Source organism: Schistocerca gregaria, chromosome 6 (genome assembly GCF_023897955.1).
Source record: "Schistocerca gregaria isolate iqSchGreg1 chromosome 6, iqSchGreg1.2, whole genome shotgun sequence".
NCBI lineage: Eukaryota > Metazoa > Arthropoda > Insecta > Orthoptera > Acrididae > Schistocerca > Schistocerca gregaria.
This window is the reverse complement of record NC_064925.1, coordinates 584,335,588-584,359,278: the sequence shown is the minus strand read 5'-3', so window position 1 is coordinate 584,359,278 and position 23,691 is coordinate 584,335,588.

The following is a 23,691-nucleotide window of genomic DNA, read 5'->3' as shown; positions in this document are numbered from 1 at the left end:
CACGCGACATAGCTTTGCAGACGATAAGTACAACCGTTTCAGAGAGAAGAGCGGCCAATGTGACGATCTGGCTTTAAGTAGATTCGATAACAAATGACGAAAGTGGACGGATTTGTCAGGTTTTTACTACATATGAACACTTTTCTCATTCTCCCGTGCAACTCGGCTGCTAGTCCTCCTTTCATGCAGAATCATAAGGTCCTAGCTCATGTCCAATGCGCCAAAGCCAGGTAAAATTCAATAATCGATACCTAAAACTTGAATTGTACTACTTCTTACTGGCTATTACATCAACTTAGAAGCTTCATCTGTGTCCTACTATGGTGATTTCAATGTCTCCGCATACCGCAGCACGCGACATAGCTTTGCAGACGAGAAGTACAACCGTTTCAGAGAGAAGAGCGGCCAATGTGACGATCTGGCTTTAAGTCGATTCGATAACAAATGACGAAAGTGGACGGATTTCTCAGGTTTTTACTACATATGAACACTTTTCTCATTCTCCCGTGCAACTCGGCTGCTAGTCCTCCTTTCATGCAGAATCATAAGGTCCTAGCTCATGTCCAAGGCACCAAAGCCAGCTAAAAAGTCAATAATCGATACCTAAAACTTGAATTGTACTACTTCTTACTGGCTATTACATCAACTTAGAAGCTTCATCTGTGTTCTACTATGGTGCTTTTCGTGTCTCCGCATACCGCAGCAGGCGACATAGTTTTGCAGACGATAAGTACAACCGTTTCTGAGAGAAGAGCGGCCAATGTGACGATCTGGCTTTAAGTCGATTCGATAACAAATGACGAAAACTGACGGATTTCTCAGGTTTTTACTACATATGAACACTTCACACTTTCTCCCGTGCAACTCGGATGCTAGTCCTCCTTTCATGCATGATGTTATGGTCCTAGGTCATGTCCAAGGCACCAAAGCCAGCTATAAAGTCAATAATCGATACCTAAAACTTGAATTGTACTACGTCTTACTGGGTATTACATCAACTTAGAAGCTTCATCTGTGTTCTACTATGGTGCTTTTAGTGTCTCCGCATACCGCAGCATGCGACATAGCTTTGCAATCGATAAGTACAACCGTTTCAGAGAGAAGAGCGGCCAATGTGACGATCTGGCTTTAAGTCGATTCGATAACAAATGACGAAAACGGACGGATTTCTCAGGTTTTTACTACATATGAACACTTTTCACATTCTCCCGTGCAAATCGGCTGCTAGTCCTCCTTTCATGCAGAATGTTAAGGTCCTACCTCATTTCCAAGGCACCAAAGCCAGCTAAAAAGTCAATAATCGATACCTAAAATTGAATTGTACTACTTCTTCCTGGCTATTACATCAACTTAGAAGCTTCATCTGTGATCTACTATGGTGCTTTTAGTGTCTCAGCATACCGTAGCACGCGACATAGCTTTGCAGACGATAAGTACAATTGTTTCAGAGGGAAGAGCGGCCAATGTGAAGATCTGGCTTGAAGTCGATTCGATAACAAATGACGAAAACGGACCGATTTCTCAGGTTTTTACTACATATGAATACTTTTCATATTCTCCCGTGCAACTCGGCTGCTAGTCCTCCTTTCATGCAGAATCTTAAGGTCCTAGCTCATGTCCAAGTCACCAAAGCCAGCTAAAAAGTCAATAATCGATACCTAAAACTTGAATTGGACTACTTCTTACTGGCTATTCCTCAAACTTATAAGCTTCATCTGTATTCTACTATGGTGCTTTTAGTGTCTCCGCAAATCGCAGCACGCGACATAGCTTTGCAGACGATAAGTACAACCGTTTCAGAGAGAAGAGCGGCCAATGTGACGATCTGGCTTTAAGTAGATTCGATAACAAATGACGAAAGCGGACGGATTTGTCAGGTTTTTACTACATATGAACACTTTTCTCATTCTCCCGTGCAACTCGCCTGCTAGTCCTCCTTTCATGCAGAATCATAAGGTCCTAGCTCATGTCCAATGCGCCAAAGCCAGGTAAAATTCAATAATCGATACCTAAAACTTGAATTGTACTACTTCTTACTGGCTATTACATCAACTTAGAAGCTTCATCTGTGTTCTACTATGGTGATTTCAATGTCTCCGCATACCGCAGCACGCGACATAGCTTTGCAGACGAGAAGTACAACCGTTTCAGAGAGAAGAGCGGCCAATGTGACGATCTGGCTTTAAGTCGATTCGATAACAAATGACGAAAGTGGACGGATTTCTCAGGTTTTTACTACATATGAACACTTTTCTCATTCTCCCGTGCAACTCGGCTGCTAGTCCTCCTTTCATGCAGAATCATAAGGTCCTAGCTCATGTCCAAGGCACCAAAGCCAGCTGAAAAGTCAATAATCGATACCTAAAACTTGAATTGTACTACTTCTTACTGGCTATTACATCAACTTAGAAGCTTCATCTGTGTTCTACTATGGTGATTTCAATGTCTCCGCATACCGCAGCACGCGACATAGCTTTGCAGACGAGAAGTACAACCGTTTCAGAGAGAAGAGCGGCCAATGTGACGATCTGGCTTTAAGTCGATTCGATAACAAATGACGAAAGTGGACGGATTTCTCAGGTTTTTACTACATATGAACACTTTTCTCATTCTCCCGTGCAACTCGGCTGCTAGTCCTCCTTTCATGCAGAATCATAAGGTCCTAGCTCATGTCCAAGGCACCAAAGCCAGCTAAAAAGTCAATAATCGATACCTAAAACTTGAATTGTACTACTTCTTACTGGCTATTACATCAACTTAGAAGCTTCATCTGTGTTCTACTATGGTGCTTTTCGTGTCTCCGCATACCGAAGCACGCGACATAGCTTTGCAATCGATAAGTACAACCGTTTCAGAGAGAAGAGCGGCCAATGTGACGATCTGGCCTTAAGTCGATTCGATAACAAATGACGAAAACGGACCGATTTCTTGGGTTTTTACTACATATGAACACTTTTCATATTCTCCCGTGCAACTCGGCTGCTAGTCCTCCTTTAATGCAGAATCTTAAGGTCCTAGCTCATGTCCAAGACACCAAAGCCAGCTATAAAGTCTATAATCAATACCTAAAACTTGAATTGTACTACTTCTTACTGGCTATTACATCAACTTAGAAGCTTCATCTGTGTTCTACTATGGTGCTTTTAGTGTCTCCGCATACCGCAGCACGCGACATAGTTTTGCAGACGATAAGTACAACCGTTTCAGAGAGAAGAGCGGCCAATGTGACGATCTGGCTTTAAGTCGATTCGATAACAAATGACGAAAACGGACCGATTTCTCAGGTTTTTACTACATATGAACACTTTTCACATTCTCCCGTGCAACTCGGCTGCTAGTCCTCCTTTCATGCAGAATGTTAAGGACCTAGCTCATGTCCAAGGCACCAAAGCCAGCTAAAAAGTCAATAATCGATACCTAAAACTTGAATTGTACTACGTCTTACTGGGTATTACATCAACTTAGAAGCTTCATCTGTGTTCTACTATGGTGCTTTTAGTGTCTCCGCATATCGCAGCATGCGACATAGCTTTGTAGACGATAAGTACAACCGTTTCAGAGAGAAGAGCGGCCAATGTGACGATCTTGCTTTAAGTAGATTCGATAACAAATGACGAAAGCGGACGGATTTCTCAGGTTTTTACTACATATGAACCCTTTTCTCATTCTCCCGTGCAACTCGGCTGCTAGTCCTCCTTTCATGCAGAATCTTAAGGTCCTAGCTCATGTCCAAGGCACCAAAGCCAGCTAAAAAGTCAATAATCGATACCTAAAACTTGAATTGTACTACTTCTTACTGGCTATTACATCAACTTAGAAGCTTCATCTGTGTTCTACTATGGTACTTTTCGTGTCTCCGCATACCGAAGCACGCGACATAGCTTTGCAATCGATAAGTACAACCGTTTCAGAGAGAAGAGCGGCCAATGTGACGATCTGGCTTTAAGTCGATTCGATAACAAATGACGAAAACGGACCGATTTCTTAGGTTTTTACTACATATGAACACTTTTCATATTCTCCCGTGCAACTCGGCTGCTAGTCCTCCTTTAATGCAGAGTCTTAAGGTCCTAGCTCATGTCCAAGACACCAAAGCCAGCTATAAAGTCTATAATCAATACCTAAAACTTGAATTGTACTACTTCTTACTGGCTATTACATCAACTTAGAAGCTTCATCTGTGTTCTACTATGGTGCTTTTAGTGTCTCCGCATACCGCAGCACGCGACATAGCTTTGCAGACGATAAGTACAACCGTTTCAGAGAGAAGAGCGGCCAATGTGACGATCTGGCTTTAAGTCGATTCGATAACAAATGACGAAAACGGACCGATTTCTCAGGTTTTTACTACATATGAACACTTTTCACATTTTCCCGTGCAACAGGGCTGCTAGTCCTCCTATCATGCAGAATCTTAAGGTCCTAGCTCATGTCCAAGGCACCAAAGCCAGCTAAAAATTCAATATTGAATACCTAAAACTTGAATTGTACTACTTCTTTCTGGCTATTACATCAACTTAGAAGCTTGATCTGTGTTCTACTATGGTGCTTTTAGTGTCTCAGCATACCGCAGCACGCGACATAGCTTTGCAGACGATAAGTACAACCGTTTCAGAGAGAAGAGCGGCCAATGTGACGAACTGGCTTTAAGTCGATTCGATAACAAATGACGAAAACGGACAGATTTCTCAGGTTTTTACTACATATGAACACTTTTCACATTCTCGCGTGCAACTCGGCTGCTAGTCCTCCTTTCATGCAGAATCTTAAGGTCCTAGCTCATGTCCAAGGCACCAAAGCCAGCTAAAATGTCAATAATCGATACCTAAAATTTGAATTGTACTACTTCTTACTGGATATTACATCAACTTAGAAGCTTCATCTGTGTTCTACTGTGGTGATTTTAGTGTCTCCGCATACCGCTGCACGTGACATAGCTTTGCAGACGATAAGTACAACCGATTCAGAGAGGAGAGCGGCCCATGTGACGATCTGGCTTTAAGTCGATTCGATAACAAATGACGAAAACGGACGGATTTCTCAGGTTTTTACTACATATGAACACTTTTCACATTCTCCCGTGCAACTCGGCTGCTAGTCCTCCTTTCATGCAGAATGTTAAGGACCTAGCTCATGTCCAAGGCACCAAAGCCAGCTAAAAAGTCAATAATCGATACCTAAAACTTGAATTGTACTACGTCTTACTGGGTATTACATCAACTTAGAAGCTTCATCTGTGTTCTACTATGGTGCTTTTAGTGTCTCCGCATATCGCAGCACGCGACATAGCTTTGTAGACGATAAGTACAACCGTTTCAGAGAGAAGAGCGGCCAATGTAACGATCTTGCTTTAAGTAGATTCGATAACAAATGACGAAAGCGGACGGATTTCTCAGGTTTTTACTACATATGAACCCTTTTCTCATTCTCCCGTGCAACTCGGCTGCTAGTCCTCCTTTCATGCAGAATCTTAAGGTCCTAGCTCATGTCCAAGGCACCAAAGCCAGCTAAAAAGTCAATAATCGATACCTGAAATTGAATTGTACTACTTCTTCCTGGCTATTACATCAACTTAGAAGCTTCATCTGTGTTCTACTATGGTGCTTTTAGTGTCTCAGCATACCGCAGCACGCGAAATAGTTTTGCAGACGATAAGTACAACCGTTTCAGAGAGAAGAGCGGCCAATGTGACGATCTGGCTTAGAGTCGATTCGATAACAAATGACGAAAACGGACCGATTTCTCAGGTTTTTACTACATATGAACACTTTTCATATTCTCCCGTGCAACTCGGCTGCTAGTCCTCCTTTCATGCAGAATCTTAAGGTCCTAGCTCATGTCCAAGGCACCAAAGCCAGCTAAAAAGTCAATAATCGTACCTAAAACTTGAATTGTACTACGTCTTACTGGGTATTACATCAACTTAGAAGCTTCATCTGTGTTCTACTATGGTCCTTTTAGTGTCTCCGCATACCGCAGCACGCGACATAGCTTTGCAGACGATAAGTACAACCGTTTCAGAGAGAAGAGCGGCCAATGTGACGATCTGGCTTTAAGTCGATTCGATAACAAATGACGAAAGTGGACGGATTTCTCTGGTTTTTACTACATATGAACACTTTTCTCATTCTCCCGTGCAACTCGGCTGCTAGTCCTCCTTTCATGCAGAATCATAAGGTCCTAGCTCATGTCCAATGCAACAAAGCCAGCTAAAAAGTCAATAATCGATACCTAAAACTTGAATTGTACTACTTCTTACTGGCTATTACATCAACTTAGAAGCTTCATCTGTGTTCTACTATGGTGCTTTTCGTGTCTCCGCATACCGCAGCACGCGACATAGCTTTGCAATCGATAAGTACAACCGTTTCAGAGAGAAGAGCGGCCAATGTGACGATCTGGCTTTAAGTCGATTCGATAACAAATGACGAAAACGGACGGATATCTCAGGTTTTTACTACATATGAACACTTTTCACATTCTCCCGTGCAAATCGGCTGCTAGTCCTCCTTTAATGCAGAATGTTAAGGTCCTAGCTCACGTCCAATGCACCAAAGCCAGCTAAAAAGTCAATAATCGATACCTAAAACTTGAATTGTACTACTTCTTACTGGCTATTCCATCAACTTAGAAGCTTCATCTGTGTTCTACTATGGAGCTTTTAGTGTCTCCGCAAATCGCAGCACGCGACATAGCTTTGCAGACGATGAGTACAACCGTTTCAGAGAGAAGAGCGGCCAATGTGACGATCTGGCTTTAAGTAGATTCGATAACAAATGACGAAAGCGGACGGATTTGTCAGGTTTTTACTACATATGAACACTTTTCTCATTCTCCCGTGCAACTCGGCTGCTAGTCCTCCTTTCATGCAGAATAATAAGGTCCTATCTCATGTCCAATGCACCAAAGCCAGGTAAAATTCAATAATCGATACCTAAAACTTGAATTGTACTACTTCTTACTGGCTATTACATCAACTTAGAAGCTTCAACTGTGTTCTACTATGGTGCTTTTAGTGTCTCCGCATACCGCAGCACGCGACATAGCTTTGCAGACGATAAGTACAACCATTTCAGAGAGAAGAGCGGAAAATATGACGATCTGGCTTTAAGTCGATACGATAACAAATGACGAAAACGGACGGATTTCTCAGGTTTTTACTACATATGAACACTTTTCACATTCTCCCGTGCAACTCGGCTGCTAGTCCTCCTTTCATACAGAATGTTAAGGTCCTATCTCATGTCCAATGCACCAAAGCCAGCTAAAAAGTCAATAATCGATACCTAAAACTGGAATTGGACTACTTCTTATTGGTTATTACATCAACTTAGAAGCTTCATCTGTGTTCTACTGTGGTGATTTTAGTGTCTCCAGATCCCGCAGCACGCGACATAGCTTTGCAATCGATAAGTACAACCGTTTCAGAGAGAAGAGCGGCCAATGTGACGATCTGGCTTTAAGTCGATTCGATAACAAATGACGAAAACTGACGGATTTCTCAGGTTTTTACTACATATGAACACTTTACACTTTCTCCCGTGCAACTCGGATGCTAGTCCTCCTTTCATGCTGAATCTTAAGGTCCTAGCTCATGTCCAAGTCACCAAAGCCAGCTAAAGATCAATATTCAATACCTAAAACTTGAATTGTACCACTTCTTACTGGCTATTACATGAACTTAGAAGCTTGATCTGTGTTCTATTATGGTGCTTTTAGTGTCTCAGCATACCGCAGCACGCGACATAGCTTTGCAGACGATAAGTACAACCGTTTCAGAGAGAAGAGCGGCCAATGTGACGATCTGGCTTTAAGTCGATTCGATAACAAATGACGAAAACGGACGGATTTCTCAGGTTTTTACTACATATGAACACTTTTCACATTCTCGCAGTGCAACTCGGCTGCTAGTCCTCCTTTCATGCAGAATCTTAAGGTCCTAGCTCATGTCCAAGGCACCAAAGCCAGCTAAAATGTCAATATTCGATACCTAAAACTTGAATTGTACTACTTCTTACTGGCTATTACATCAACTTAGAAGCTTCATCTGTGTTCTACTATGGTGATTTTAGTGTCTCCGCATACCGCAGCACGCGACATAGCGTTGCAGGCGATAAGTACAACCGTTTCAGAGAGAAGAGCGGCCAATGTGACGATCTGGCTTTAAGTCGATTCGATAACAAATGACGAAAACGGACGGATTTCTCAGGTATTTTTTTACATATGAACACTTTTCACATTCTCCTGGGCAACTCGGCTGCTAGTCCTCCTTTCATGCAGAATCTTAACGTCCTAGCTCATGTCCAAGGCACCAAAGCCAGCTAAAAATTCAATATTGAATACCTAAAACTTGAATTGTACTACTTCTTACTGGCTATTACATCAACTTAGAAGCTTCATCTGTGTTCTACTATGGTGCTTTTAGTGTCTCAGCATACCGCAGCACACGACATAGCTTTGCAGACGATAAGTACAAGTGTTTCAGAGAGAAGAGCGGCCAATGTGACGATCTGGCTTTAAGTCGATTCGATAACAAATGACGAAAACGGACGGATTTCTCAGGTTTTTACTGCATTTGAACACTTTTCACATTCTCCCGTGCAACTCGGCTGCTAGTCCTCCTTTCATGCTGAATATTATGGTCCTAGCTTATGTCCAAGGCACAAAATCCAGCAAAAAATTCAATATTCAATACCTAAAACTCGAATTTTACTATTTCTTACTGGCTATTACATCAACTTAGAAGCTTCATCTGTGTTCTACTACGGTGATTTTAGTGCCTCCGCATACCGCAGCACGCGACTTAGCTTTGCAGACAATAAGTACAACCGTTTCAGAGAGAAGAGCGGCCAATGTGACGATCTGGCTTTAAGTCGATTCGATAACAAATGACGAAAACGGACGGATTTCTCGGGTTTTTACTACATGTGAAGACTTTTCACATTCTCCCGTGCAAATCGGCTGCTAGTCCTCCTTTCATGCAGAATGTTAAGGTCGTAGCTCATGTCCAAGGCACCAAAGTCAGCTAAAAAGTCAATAATTGATACCTAAAACTTGAATTGTACTACTTCTTACTGGCTATTACATCAACTTAGAAGCTTCATCTGTGTTCTACTATGGTGATTTTAGTGTCTCCGCATACCGCAGCACGCGACATAGCTTTGCAGACGAGAAGTACAACCGTTTCAGAGAGAAGAGCGGCCAATGTGACGATCTGGCTTTAAGTCGTTTCGATAACAAATGACGAAAACGGACGGATGTCTCAGGTTTTTACTACATATGAACACTTTTCACATTCTCCCGTGCAACTCCGCTGCTAATCCTCCTTTCATGCAGAATCTTAAGGTCCTAGCTCATGTCCAAGGCACCAAAGCCAGCTAAAAAGTCAATAATCGATACCCAAAACTTGAATTGTACTACTTCTTACTGGCTATTACATCAACTTAGAAGCTTCATCTGTGTTCTACTATGGTGCTTTTAGTGTTTCCGCATACCGCAGCACGCGACATAGCTTTGCTGACGATATCTACAAATTTTTCAGAGAGAAGAGCGGCCAATGTGACGATCTGGCTTGAAATCGATTCGATAACAAATGACGAAAACATACGGATTTCTCAGGTTTTTACTACATACGAACACTTTTCACATTCTCCCGTTCACCTCGGCTGCTAGTCCTCCTTTCATGCAGAATCTTAAGGTCGTAGCTCATGTCCAAGGCACCAAAGCCAGCTAAAAATTCAATAATCGATACCTAAAACTTGAATTGTACTACTTCTTACTGGCTATTACATCAACTTAGCAGCTTCATCTGTGTTCTACTATGGTGCTTTTAGTGTCTCCGCATACCGCAGCACGCGACATAGCTTTGCAGACGATAAGTACCACCGTTTCAGAGAGAAGAGCGGCCTATGTGAGAATCTGGCTTTAAGTCGATTCGATAACAAATGACGAAAACGGACGGATTTCTCGGGTTTTTACTACATGTGAAGACTTTTCACATTCTCCCGTGCAAATCGGCTGCTAGTCCTCCTTTCATGCAGAACGTTAAGGTCCTAGCTCATGTCCAAGGCAATAAAGCCAGCTAAAATGTCAATAATCGATACCTAAAACTTGAATTGTACTACTTCTTACTGGCTATTACATCAACTTAGAAGCTTCATCTGTGTTCTACTATGGTGCTTTTAGTGTCTCCGCATACCGCAGCACGCGACATAGCTTTGCAGACGATAAGTACAACCGTTTCAGAGAGAAGAGCGGCCAATGTGACGATCTGTCTTTAAGTCGATTCGATAACAAATGACGAAAACGGACCGATTTCTCAGGTTTTTACTACATATGAACACTTTTCACATTTTCCCGTGCAACAGGGCTGCTAGTCCTCCTATCATGCAGAATCTTAAGGTCCTAGCTCATGTCCAAGGCACCAAAGCCAGCTAAAAATTCAATATTGAATACCTAAAACTTGAATTGTACTACTTCTTTCTGGCTATTACATCAACTTAGAAGCTTCATCTGTGTTCTACTATGGTGCTTTTAGTGTCTCCGCATACCGCAGCACGCGAAATAGCTTTGCAATCGATAAGTACAACCGTTTCAGAGAGAAGAGCGGCCAATGTGACGATCTGGCTTTAAGTCGATTCGATAACAAATGACGAAAACGGACGGATGTCTCAGGTTTTTACTACATATGAACACTTTTCACATTCTCCCGCGCAACTCCGCTGCTAATCCTCCTTTCATGCAGAATCTTAAGGTCCTAGCTCATGTCCAAAGCACCAAAGCCAGCTAAAAAGTCAAATATCGATACCTAAAACTTGAATTGTACTACTTCTTACTGGCTATTACATCAACTTAGAAGCTTCATCTGTGTTCTACTATGGTGATTTTAGTGTCTCCGCATACCTCAGCACGCGACATAGCTTTGCAGACGATAAGTACATCCATTTCAGTGAGAAGAGCGGCCAATGAGACGATCTGGCTTTAAGTCGATTCGATAACAAATGACGAAAACGGACGGATTTCTCAGGTTTTTACTACATATGAACACTTTTCACATTCTCCCATGCAACAGGGCTGCTAGTCCTCCTTTCATGCAGAATCTTAAGGTCCTAGCTCATGTCCAAGGCACCAAAGCCAGCTAAAAATTCAATATTGAATACCTAAAACTTGAATTGTACTACTTCTTACTGGAAATTACATCAACTTAGAAGCTTCATCTGTGTTCTACTATGGTGCTCATAGTGTCTCAGCATACCGCAGCACGCGACATAGCTTTGCAGACGATAAGTACAACCGTTTCAGAGAGAAGAGCGGCCAATGTGACGATCTAGCTTTAAGTTGATTCGATAACAAATTACGAAAACGGACGGATTTCTCAGGTTTTTACTACATATGAACACTTTTCATATTCTCCCGTGCAACTCCGCTGCTAATCCTCCTTTCATGCAGAATCTTAAGGGCCTAGCTCATGTCCAAGGCACCAAAGATAGCTAAAAAGTCAATAATCGATAACTAAAACTTGAATTGTACTACTTCTTACTGGCTATTACATCAACTTAGAAGCTTCATCTGTGTTCTACTATGGTGATTTTAGTGTCTCCGCATACCGCAGCACGCGACATACCTTTGCAGACGATAAGTACAACCGTTTCAGAGAGAAGAGCGGCCAATGTGACGATCTGGCTTTAAGTCGATTCGATAACAAATGACGAAAAGGGACGGATTTCTCGGGTTTTTACTACATGTGAAGACTTTTCACATTCTCCCGTGCAAATCGGCTGCTAGTCCTCCTTTCATGGAGAATGTTAAGGTCGTAGCTCATGTCCAAGGCACCAAAGTCAGCTAAAAAGTCAGTAATTGATACCTAAAACTTGAATCGTACTACTTCTTCCTTTCTATTACATCAACTTAGAAGCTTCATCTGTGTTCTACTATGGTGATTTTAGTGTCTCAGCATACCGCACCACGCGACATAGCTTTGCAGACGATAAGTACAAGCGTTTCAGAGAGAAGAGCGGCCAATGTGACGATCTGGCTTTAAGTCGATTCGATAACAAATGACGAAAACGGACGGATCTCTCAGGTTTTTACTACATTTGAACACTTTTCACATTCTCCCGTGCAACTCGGATGCTAGTCCTCCTTTCATGCAGAATATTAAGGTCCTAGCTCATGTCCAAGGCACCAAAGCCAGCTAAAAATTCAATATTCAATACCTAAAACTTGAATTGTACTACTTCTTACTGGCTATTACAACAACTTAGAAACTTGATCTGTCTTCTACTATGGTGCTTTTAGTGTCTCCGCATTCCGCAGCACGCCACATAGTTTTGCAATCGATAAGTACAACCGTTTCAGAGAGAAAAGCGGCCAATGTGACGATCTGGCTTTAAGTCGATTCGATAATAAATGACGAAAACGGACGGAGTTCTCGTGTTTTTACTACATGTGAAGACTTTTCACATTCTCCCGTGCAAATCGGCTGCTAGTCCTCCTTTCATGCAAAACGTTAAGGTCCTAGCTCATGTCCGAGGCACCAAAGCCAGCTAAAAAGTCAATAATCGATACCTAAAACTTGAATTGTACTACTTCTTACTGGCTATTACATCAACTTAGAAGCTTCATCTTTGTTCTACTATGGTGATTTTAGTGTCTCCGCATACCGCAGCACGCGACATAGCTTTGCAGACGAGAAGTACAACCGTTTCAGAGAGAAGAGCGGCCAATGTGACGATCTGGCTTTAAGTCGATTCGATAACAAATGACGAAAACGGACCGATTTCTCAGGTTTTTACTACATATGAACACTTTTCATATTCTCCCGTGCAACTCGGCTGCTAGTCCCCCTTTCATGCAGAATATTAAGGTCCTAGCTCATGTCCAAGCACCAAAGCCAGCTAAAAATTCAATATTCAATACCTAAAACTTGAATTGTACTACTTCTTCCTTTGTATTACATCAACTTAGAAGCTTTATCTGTGTTCTACGATGGTGCGTTTAGTGTCTCCGCATACCGCAGCACGCGACATAGGTTTGCAGACGATAACCACGAGCGTTTCAGAGAGAAGAGCGGCCAATGTGACGATCTGACTTTAAGTCGATTCGATAACAAATGACGAAAACGGACGGATTTCTCAGGTTTTTACTACATTTGAACACTTTTCACATTTTCCCGTGCAACTCGGCTGCTAGTCCTCCTTTCATGCAGAATCTTAAGGTCCTAGCTCATGTCCAAGGCACCAAAGCCAGCTAAAACGTCAATAATCGATAACTAAAACTTGTATTGTACTACTTCTTACTGGCTATTACATCAACTTAGAAGTTTCATCTGTGTTCTACTATGGTGCTTTTAGTGTATCAGCATACCGTAGCACGCGACATAGCTTTGCAGACGATAAGTACAAGTGTTTTGGAGAGAAGAGCGGCCAATGTGACGATCTGGCTTTAAGTCGATTCGATAACAAATGACGAAAACGGACGGATTTCTCAGGTTTTTACTAAATATGAACACTTTTCACATTCTTCCGTGCAACTCGGATGCTAGTCCTCCTTTCATGCAGAATCTTAAGATCCTAGCTCATGTCCAAGGCACCAAAGCCAGCTAAAAAGTCAATAAACGATACCTAAAACTTGAATGGTACTACTTCTTACTGGCTATTACATCAACTTAGAAGCTTCATCTGTGTTCTACTATGGTGCTTTTAGAGTCTCCGCTTACCGCAGCACGCGACATAGCTTTGCAGACGATAAGTACAACCGTTTCAGAGAGAAGAGCGGCCAATGTGACGATCTGGCTTTAAGTCGATTCGATAACAAATGACGAAAACGGACGGAATTCTCAGGTTTTTACTACATATGAACACTTTTCACATTCTCCTGAGCAACTCGGCTGCCAGTCCTCCTTTAATGCAGAATCTTAAGGTCCTAGCTCAAGTCCAAGGCACAAAGCCAGCTAAAAAGTCAATATTCAATACCTAAAACTTGAATTGTACTACTTCTTACTGGCTATTACATCAACTTAGAAGCTTCATCTATGTTCTGCTATGGTGCTTTTAGTGTCTCAGCATGCCGCAGCACGCGACATAGCTTTGCAGACGATAAGTACAACCGTTTCAGAGAGAAGAGTGGCCAATGTGACGATCTGGCTTTAAGTCGATTCACTAACAAATGACGAAAACGGACGGATTTCTCAGGTTTTTACTACATATGAACACTTTTCACATTCTCCCGTGCAAATCGGCTGCCAGTCCTCCTTTCATGCAGAATCTTAAGGTCCTAGCTCATGTCCAAGGCACCAAAGCCAGCTAAAAATGCAATAATCGATACCTAAAACTTGAATTGGACTACTTCTTACTGGTTATTACATCAACTTAGAAGCTTCATCTGTGTTCTACTGTGGAGATTTTAGTGTCTCCAGATCCCGCAGCACGTGACATAGCTTTGCAGACGATAAGTACAACCGATTCAGAGAGGAGAGCGGCCAATGTGACGATCTGGCTTTAAGTCGATTCGATAACAAATGACGAAAACGGACGGATTTCTCAGGTTTTTACTACATATGAACACTTTTCACATTCTCCCGTGCAAATCGGCTGCCGGTCCTCCTTTCATGCAGAATCTTAATTTCCTAGCTCATGTCCAAGACACCAAAGAAGGGTAAAAAGTCAATAACCGATACCTAAAACTTGATTTGTACTACTTCTTACTGGCTATTACATCAACTTAGAAGCTTCATCTGTGTTCTACTATGGTGCTTTTAGTGTGTCCGCATACCGCAGCACGCGACATAGCTTTGCAGATGATAAGTACAACTTTTTCAGAGAGAAGAGCGGCCAATGTGACGATCTGGCGTGAAGTCGATTCGATAACTAATGACGAAAACGGACGGATTTCTCAGGTTTTTACTACGTATGAACACTTTTCACATTCTCCCGTGAAACTCGGCTGCTAGTCCTCCTTTCATGCAGAATGTTAAGGTCCTAGCTGATGTCCAAGGCACCAAAGCCTGCTAAAAAGTCAATAATCGATACCTAAAACTTGAATTGTACTACTTCTTACTGGCTATTACATCAACTTAGAAGCTTCATCTGTGTTCTACTATGGTGCTTTTAGTGTCTCCGCATACCGCTGCACGCGACATAGCTTTGCAATCGATAACTACAACCGTTTCAGAGAGAAGAGCGGCCAATGTGACGACCTGGCTTTAAGTCGATTCGATAACAAATGACGAAAACGGACGGATTTCTCAGGTTTTTACTACATATGAAAACTTTTCACATTCTCCCGTGAAAATCGGCTGCCAGTCCTCCTTTCATGCAGAATCTTAAGGTCCTAGCTCATGTCCAAGGCACCAAAGCCAGCTAAAAATTCAATATTGAATACCTAAAACTTGAATTGTACTACTTCTTACTGGCTATTACATCAACTAAGAAGCTGCATCTGTGTTCTACTATGGTGCTTTTAGTGTCTCCGCATACCGCAGCACGCGACATAGCTTTGCAATCGATAAGTACAACTGTTTCAGAGAGAAGAGCGGGCAATGTGACGATCTGGCTTTAAGTCGATTCGATAACAAATGACGAAAACGGACGTATTTCTCGTTTTTTTACTACATTTGAAGACTTTTCACATTTTCCCGTATAACTCGGCTGCTAGTCCCCCTTTCATGCAGAATATTAAGGTCCTAGCTCATGTCCAAGCACCAAAGCCAGCTAAAAATTCAATATTCAATACCTAAAACTTGAATTGTACTACTTCTTACTGGCTATTACATCAACTTAGAAGCTTCATCTGTGTTCTACTATGGTGCTTTTAGTGTCTCCGCATACCGCAGCACGCGACATAGCTTTGCAATCGATAAGTACAACCGTTTCAGAGAGAAGAGCGGCCAATGTGACGATCTGGCTTTAAGTCGATTCGATAACAAATGACGAAAACGGACGGATTTCTCAGGTTTTTACTACATATGAACACTTTTCACATTCTCCCGTGAAAATCGGCTGCCAGTCCTCCTTTCATGCAGAATCTTAAGGTCCTAGCTCATGTCCAAGGCACCAAAGCCAGCTAAAAAGTCAATAATCGATACCTAAAACTTGAATTGAACTATATCTTACTGGCTATTACATCAACTTAGAAGCATCATCTTTGTTCTACTATGGTGCTTTTACTGTCTCCGCATCCCGCAGAACGCCACATAGCTTTGCAGACGATAAGTACAACCGTTTCAGAGAGAAGAGCGGCCAATGTGACGATCTGGCTTTAAGTCGATTCGATAACAAATGACGAAAACGGACGGATGTCTCAGGTTTTTACTACATATGAACACTATTCACATTCTCCCGTGCAACTCGGCTGCTAGTCCTCCTTCATGCAAAATCTTAATTTCCTAACTCATGTCCAAGGCACCAAAGAAGGGTAAAAAGTCAATAACCGATACCTAAAACTTGAACTGTACTACTTCTTACTGGCTATTATATCAACTTAGAAGCTTCATCTGTGTTCTACTATGGTGCTTTTAGTGTGTCCGCATACCGCAGCACGCGACATAGCTTTCCAGGCGATAAGTACAACTTTTTCAGAGAGAAGAGTGGCCAATGTGACGATCTGGCTTTAAGTCGATTCGATAACAAATGACGAAAACGGACGGATTTCTCAGGTTTTTACTACATATGAACACTTTTCACATTCTCCCGTGCAAATCGGCTGCCAGTCCTCCTTTCATGCAGAATCTTAAGGTCCTAGCCCATGTCCAAGGCACCAAAGCCAGCTAAAAAGTCAATAATCGATACCTAAAACTTGAATTGTACTACTTCTTACTGGCTATTACATCAACTTAGAAGCTTCATCTGTGTTCTACTATGGTGCTTTTAGTGTGTCCACATACCGCAGCACGCGACATAGCTTTGCAATCGATAAGTACAACCGTTTCAGAGAGAAGAGCGGCCAATGTGTCGATCTGGCTTTAAGTCGATTCGCTAACAAATGACGAAAACGGACGGATTTCTCAGGTTTTTACTACATATGAACACTTTTCACATTCTCCCGTGCAAATCGGCTGCCATCCTCCTTTCATGCAGATTCTTAAGGTCCTAGCTCATGTCCAAGGCACCAAAGCCAGCTAAAAAGTCAATAATCGATACCTAAAACTTGAATGAACTATATCTTACTGGCTATTACATCAACTTAGAAGCATCATCTGTGTTCTACTATGGTGCTTTTACTGTCTCCGCATACCGCAGAACGCCACATAGCTTTGCAGACGATAAGTACAACCGTTTCAGAGAGAAGAGCGGCCAATGTAACGAACTGGCTTTAAGTCGATTCGATAACAAATGACGAAAACGGACGGATGTCTCAGGTTTTTACTACATATGAACACTATTCACATTCTCCCGTCCAACTCGGCTGCTAGTCCTCCTTCATGCAAAATCTTAATTTCCTAGCTCATGTCCAAGGCACCAAAGAAGGGTAAAAAGTCAATAACCGATACCTAAAACTTGAATTGTACTACATCTAACTGGCTATTACATCAACTTAGAAGCTTCATCTGTGTTCTACTATGGTGCTTTTAGTGTGTCAGCATACCGCAGCACGCGACATAGCTTTGCAGACGATAAGTACAACTTTTTCAGAGAGAAGAGCGGCCAATGTGACGATCTGGCTTTAAGTCGATTCGATAACAAATGACGAAAACGGACGGATTTCTCAGGTTTTTACTACGTATGAACCCCTTTCACATACTCCCGTGAAACTCGGCTGCTAGACCTCCTTTCATGCAGAATGTTAAGGTCCTAGCTCATGTCCAAGGCAGCAAAGCCAGCTAAAAAGTCAATAATCGATACCTAAAACTTGAATTGCACTACTTCTTACTGGCTATTACATCAACTTAGAAGCTTCATCTGTGTTCTACTATGGTGCTTTTAGTGTGTCAGCATACCGCAGCGCGCGACATAGCTTTGCAGACGATAAGTACAACTTTTTCAGAGAGAAGAGCGGCCAATGTGACGATCTGGCTTGAAGTCGATTCGATAACTAATGACGAAAATGGACGGATTTCTCAGGTTTTTACTACGTATGAACCCCTTTCACATACTCCCGTGAAACTCGGCTGCTAGACCTCCTTTCATGCAGAATGTTAAGGTCCTAGCTCATGTCCAAGGCAGCAAAGCCAGCTAAAAAGTCAATAATCGATACCTAAAACTTGAATTGTACTACTTCTTACTGGCTATTACATCAACTTAGAAGCTTCATCTGTGTTCTACTATGGTGCTTTTAGTGTCTCCGCATACCGCAGCACGCGACATAGCTTTGCAATCGATAAGTACAACCGTTTCAGAGAGAAGAGCGGCCAATGTGACGATCTGGCTTTAAGTCGATTCGATAACAAATGACGAAAACGGACGGATTTCTCAGGTTTTTACTACATAAGAACACTTTTCACATTCTCCCGTGCAAATCGGCTGCCAGTCCTCCTTTCATGCAGAATCTTAAGGTCCTAGCTCATGTCCAAGGCACCAAAGCCAGCTAAAAAGTCAATAATCGATACCTAAAACTTGAATGAACTATATCTTACTGGCTATTACATCAACTTAGAAGCATCATCTGTGTTCTACTATGGTGCTTTTACTGTCTCCGCATACCGCAGAACGCCACATAGCTTTGCAGACGATAAGTACAACCGTTTCAGAGAGAAGAGCGGCCAATGTAACGAACTGGCTTTAAGTCGATTCGATAACAAATGACGAAAACGGACGGATGTCTCAGGTTTTTACTACATATGAACACTATTCACATTCTCCCGTCCAACTCGGCTGCTAGTCCTCCTTCATGCAAAATCTTAATTTCCTAGCTCATGTCCAAGGCACCAAAGAAGGGTAAAAAGTCAATAACCGATACCTAAAACTTGAATTGTACTACATCTAACTGGCTATTACATCAACTTAGAAGCTTCATCTGTGTTCTACTATGGTGCTTTTAGTGTGTCAGCATACCGCAGCACGCGACATAGCTTTGCAGACGATAAGTACAACTTTTTCAGAGAGAAGAGCGGCCAATGTGACGACCTGGCTTGAAGTCGATTCGATAACTAATGACGAAAACGGACGGATTTCTCAGGTTTTTACTACGTATGAACCCCTTTCACATACTCCCGTGAAACTCGGCTGCTAGACCTCCTTTCATGCAGAATGTTAAGGTCCTAGCTCATGTCCAAGGCAGCAAAGCCAGCTAAAAAGTCAATAATTGATACCTAAAACTTGAATTGTACTACTTCTTACTGGCTATTACATCAACTTAGAAGCTTCATCTGTGTTCTACTATGGTGCTTTTAGTGTCTCCGCATACCGCAGCACGCGACATAGCTTTGCAATCGATAAGTACAACCGTTTCAGAGAGAAGAGCGGCCAATGTGACGATCTGGCTTTAAGTCGATTCGATAACAAATGACGAAAACGGACGGATTTCTCAGGTTTTTACTACATAAGAACACTTTTCACATTCTCCCGTGCAAATCGGCTGCCAGTCCTCCTTTCATGCAGATACTTAAGGTCCTAGCTCATGTCCAAGGCACCAAAGCCAGCTAAAAAGTCAATAATCGAAACCTAAAACTTGAATTGTACTATATCTTACTGGCTATTACATCAACTTAGAAGCATCTTCTGTGTTCTACTTTGGTGCTTCTACTGTCTCCGCATACCGCAGAACGCCACATAGCTTTGCAGACGATAAGTACAACCGTTTCAGAGAGAAGAGCGGCCAATGTGACGATCTGGCTTTAAGTCGATTCGATAACAAATGACGAAAACGGACGGATGTCTCAGGTTTTTACTACATATGAACACTATTCACATTCTCCCGTGCAACTCGGCTGCTAGTCCTCCTTCATGCAAAATCTTAATTTCCTAGCTGATGTCCAAGGCACCAAAGAAGGGTTAAAAAGTCAATAACCGGTACCTAAAACTTGAATTGTACTACTTCTTACTGGCTATTACATCAACTTAGAAGCTTCATCTGTGTTCTACTATGGTGCTTTTACTGTCTCCGCATACCGCAGCACGCGACATAGTTTTGCAATCAATCAGTACAACCGTTTTAGAGAGAAGAGCGGCCAATGTGACGATCTGGCTTTAAGTCGATTCGATAACAAATGACGAATACGGACGGATTTCTCGGGTTTTTACTACATGTGAAGACTTTTCACATTATCCCGTGCAAATCGGCTGCTAGTCCTGCTTTCATGCAGAATGTTAAGGTCCTAGCTCATGTCCAAGGCACCAAAGCCAGCTAAAAAGTCAATAATCGATACCTAAAACTTGAATTGTACTACTTCTTACTGGCTATTACATCAACTTAGAAGCTTCATCTGTGTTCTACTATGGTGCTTTTACTGTGTCCGCATACCGCAGCACGCGACATAGCTTTGCAGACGATAAGTGCAAGTGTTTCAGAGAGAAGAGCGGCCAATGTGACGATCTGGCTTTAAGTCGATTCGATAACAAATGACGAAAACGGACGGATTTCTCAGGTTTTTCTACATATGAACACTTTTCTCATTCTCCCGTGAAACTCGGCTGCTAGTCCTCCTTTCATGCAGAATGTTAAGGTTCTAGCTCATGTCCAAGGCACCAAAGCCAGCTAAAAAGTCAATAATCGGTACCTAAAACTTGAACTGTACTACTTCTTACTGGCTATTACATCAACGTAGAAGCTTCATCTGTGTTCTACTGTGGTGCTTTTAGTGTCTCCGCATACCGCAGCACGCGACATAGCTTTGCAATCGATAAGTACAACCGTTTCAGAGAGAAGAGCAGCTAATTTGACGATCTGGCTTTAAGTCGATTCGATAACAAATGACGAAAACGGACGGATTTTTCGAGTTTTTACTACATATAAACACTTTTCACATTCTCCCATGCAAATCGGCTGCTACTCCTCCTTTCATGCAGAATGTTAAGGTCCTAGCTCATGTCCAAGGCACCAAAGCCAGCTAAAAAGTCAATAAACGATATCTAAAACTTGAATTGTACTACCTCTTCCTGGCTATTACATCAAATTAGAAGCATCATCAGTGTTCTACTATGGTGCTTTTAGTGTCTCCGCATACCGCAGCACGCGACATAGCTTTGCAGACGATAAGTACTACCGTTTCAGAGAGAAGAGCGGCCAATGTGACGATCTGGCTTTACGTCGATTCGATAACAAATGACGAAAACGGAAGGATTTCTCAGGTTTTTACTACATATGAACACTTTTCACATTCTCCCGTGCAAATCGGCTGCTAGTCCTCCTTTCATGCAGAATCATAAGATCCTAGCTCATGTCCAAGGCACCAAAGCCAGCTAAAAAGTCAATAATCGATACCTAAAACTTAAATTGTACTACTTCTTACTGGCTATTACATCAACTTAGAAGCTTCATCTGTGTTCTACTATGGTGCTTTTACTGTCTCCGCATACCGCAATACGCGACATAGGTTTGCACACGATAAGTACAACCGTTTCAGAGAAGAAGAGCGACCAATGTGACGATCTGGCTTTAAGTAGATTCGATAACAAATGACGTAAACGGACGGATGTCTCAGGTTTTTACTACATATGAACATTTTTCACATTCTCCCGTGCAACGCGGCTGCTAGTCCTCCTTTCATGCAGAATCTTAAGGTCCTAGCTCATGTCCAAGGTACCAAAGCCAGCTTAAAAGTCAATAATCGATACCTAAAACTTGAATTGTACTACTTCTTACTGGTTATTACATCAACTTAGAAGCTTCATCTGTGTTCTACTATGGTGATTTTAGTGTGTCCGCATACCGCAGCACGCGACATAGCTTCGCAGACGATGAGTACAACCGTTTCAGAGAGAAGAGCGGCCAATGAGACGATCTGGATTTAAGTCGATTCGATAACAAATGACGAAAACGGACGGATTTCTCAGGTTTTTACTACGTATGAACACTTTTCACATTCTCCCGTGCAACTCGGCTGCTAGTCCTCCTTACATGCAGAATCTTAAGGTCCTAGCTCATGTCCAAGGCACCAAAGCCAGCTAAAAAGTCAATAATCGATACCTAAAACTTGAATTGTACTACTTCTTACTGGCTATTACATCAACTTAGAAGCATCATCTGTGTTCTACTATGGTGCTTTTACTGTCTCCGCATACCGCAGAACGCCACATAGCTTTGTAGACGATAAGTACAACCGTTTCAGAGAGAAGAGCGGCCAATGTGTCGATCTGGCTTTAAGTCGATTCGATAACAAATGACGAAAACGGACGGATGTCTCAGGTTTTTACTACATATGAACACTATTCACATTCTCGCGTGCAACTCGGCTGCTAGTCCTACTTCATGCAAAATCTTAATTTCCTAGCTGATGTCCAAGCCACCAAAGAAGGGTAAAAAGTCAATAACCGATACCTAAAACTTGAATTGTACTACTTCTTACTGGCTATTACATCAACTTAGAAGCTTCATCTGTGTTCTACTATGGTGCTTTTAGTGTCTCCGCATACCGCAGCACGCGACATAGCTTTGCAGACGGTAAGTACAACCGTTTCAGAGAGAAGAGCGGCCAATGTGACGATCTGGCTTTAAGTAGATTCGATAACAAATGACGTAAACGGACGGATGTCTCAGATTTTTACTACATATGAACATTTTTCACATTCTCCCGTGCAACTCGGCTGCTAGTCCTCCTTTCATGCAGAATGTTAAGGTCCTAGCTCATGTCCAAGGCACCAAAGCCAGCTAAAAAGTCAATAATCGATACCTAAAACTTGAATTGTACTACTTCTTACTGGCTATTACATCAACTTAGAAGCTTCATCTGTGTTCTACTATGGTGCTTTTAGTGTCTCCGCATACGGCAGCACGCGACATAGCTTTGCAGACGATAAGTACAACCGTTTCAGAGAGAAGAGCGACCAATGAGACGATCTGGCTTTAAGTCGATTCGATATCAAATGACGAAAACGGACCGATTTCTCGGGTTTTTACTACATATGAACACTTCTCACATTCTCCCGTGCAACTTGGCTCCTCGTCCTCCTTTCATGCAGAATCTTAAGGTCCTAGCTCATGTGCAAGGCACCAAAGCCAGCTAAAAAGTCAATATTCAATACCTAAAACTGGAATTGTACTACTTCTTACTGGCTATTACATCAACTTAGAAGCTTCATCTGTGTTCTACTATGGTGCGTTTAGTGTCTCAGCATACCGCAGCACGCGACATAGCTTTGCAGAGGATAAGTACAAGTGTTTCAGAGAGAAGAGCGACCAACGTGGCGATCTGGCTTTAAGTCGATTCGATAACAAATGAGGAAAATGGACGGATTTCTCAGGTTTTTACTACATATGAACACTTTTCACATTCTCCCGTGCAACTCGGCTGCTAGTCCTCCTTTCATGCAGAATGTTAAGGTCCTAGCTCGTGTCCAAGGCATCAAAGCCAGATAAAAAGTCAATAATCGATACTTAAAACTTGAATTGTACTACTTCTTACTGGCTATTACATCAACTTAGAAGCTTCATCTGTGTTCTACTATGGTGCTTTTAGTGTCTCCGCATACTGCAGCACGCGACATAGCTTTGCAATCGATAAGTACAACCGTTTCAGAGAGAAGAGCGGCCAATGTGACGATCTGGCTTTAAGTCGATTCGATAACAAATGACGAAACGTACGGATTTCTCAGGTTT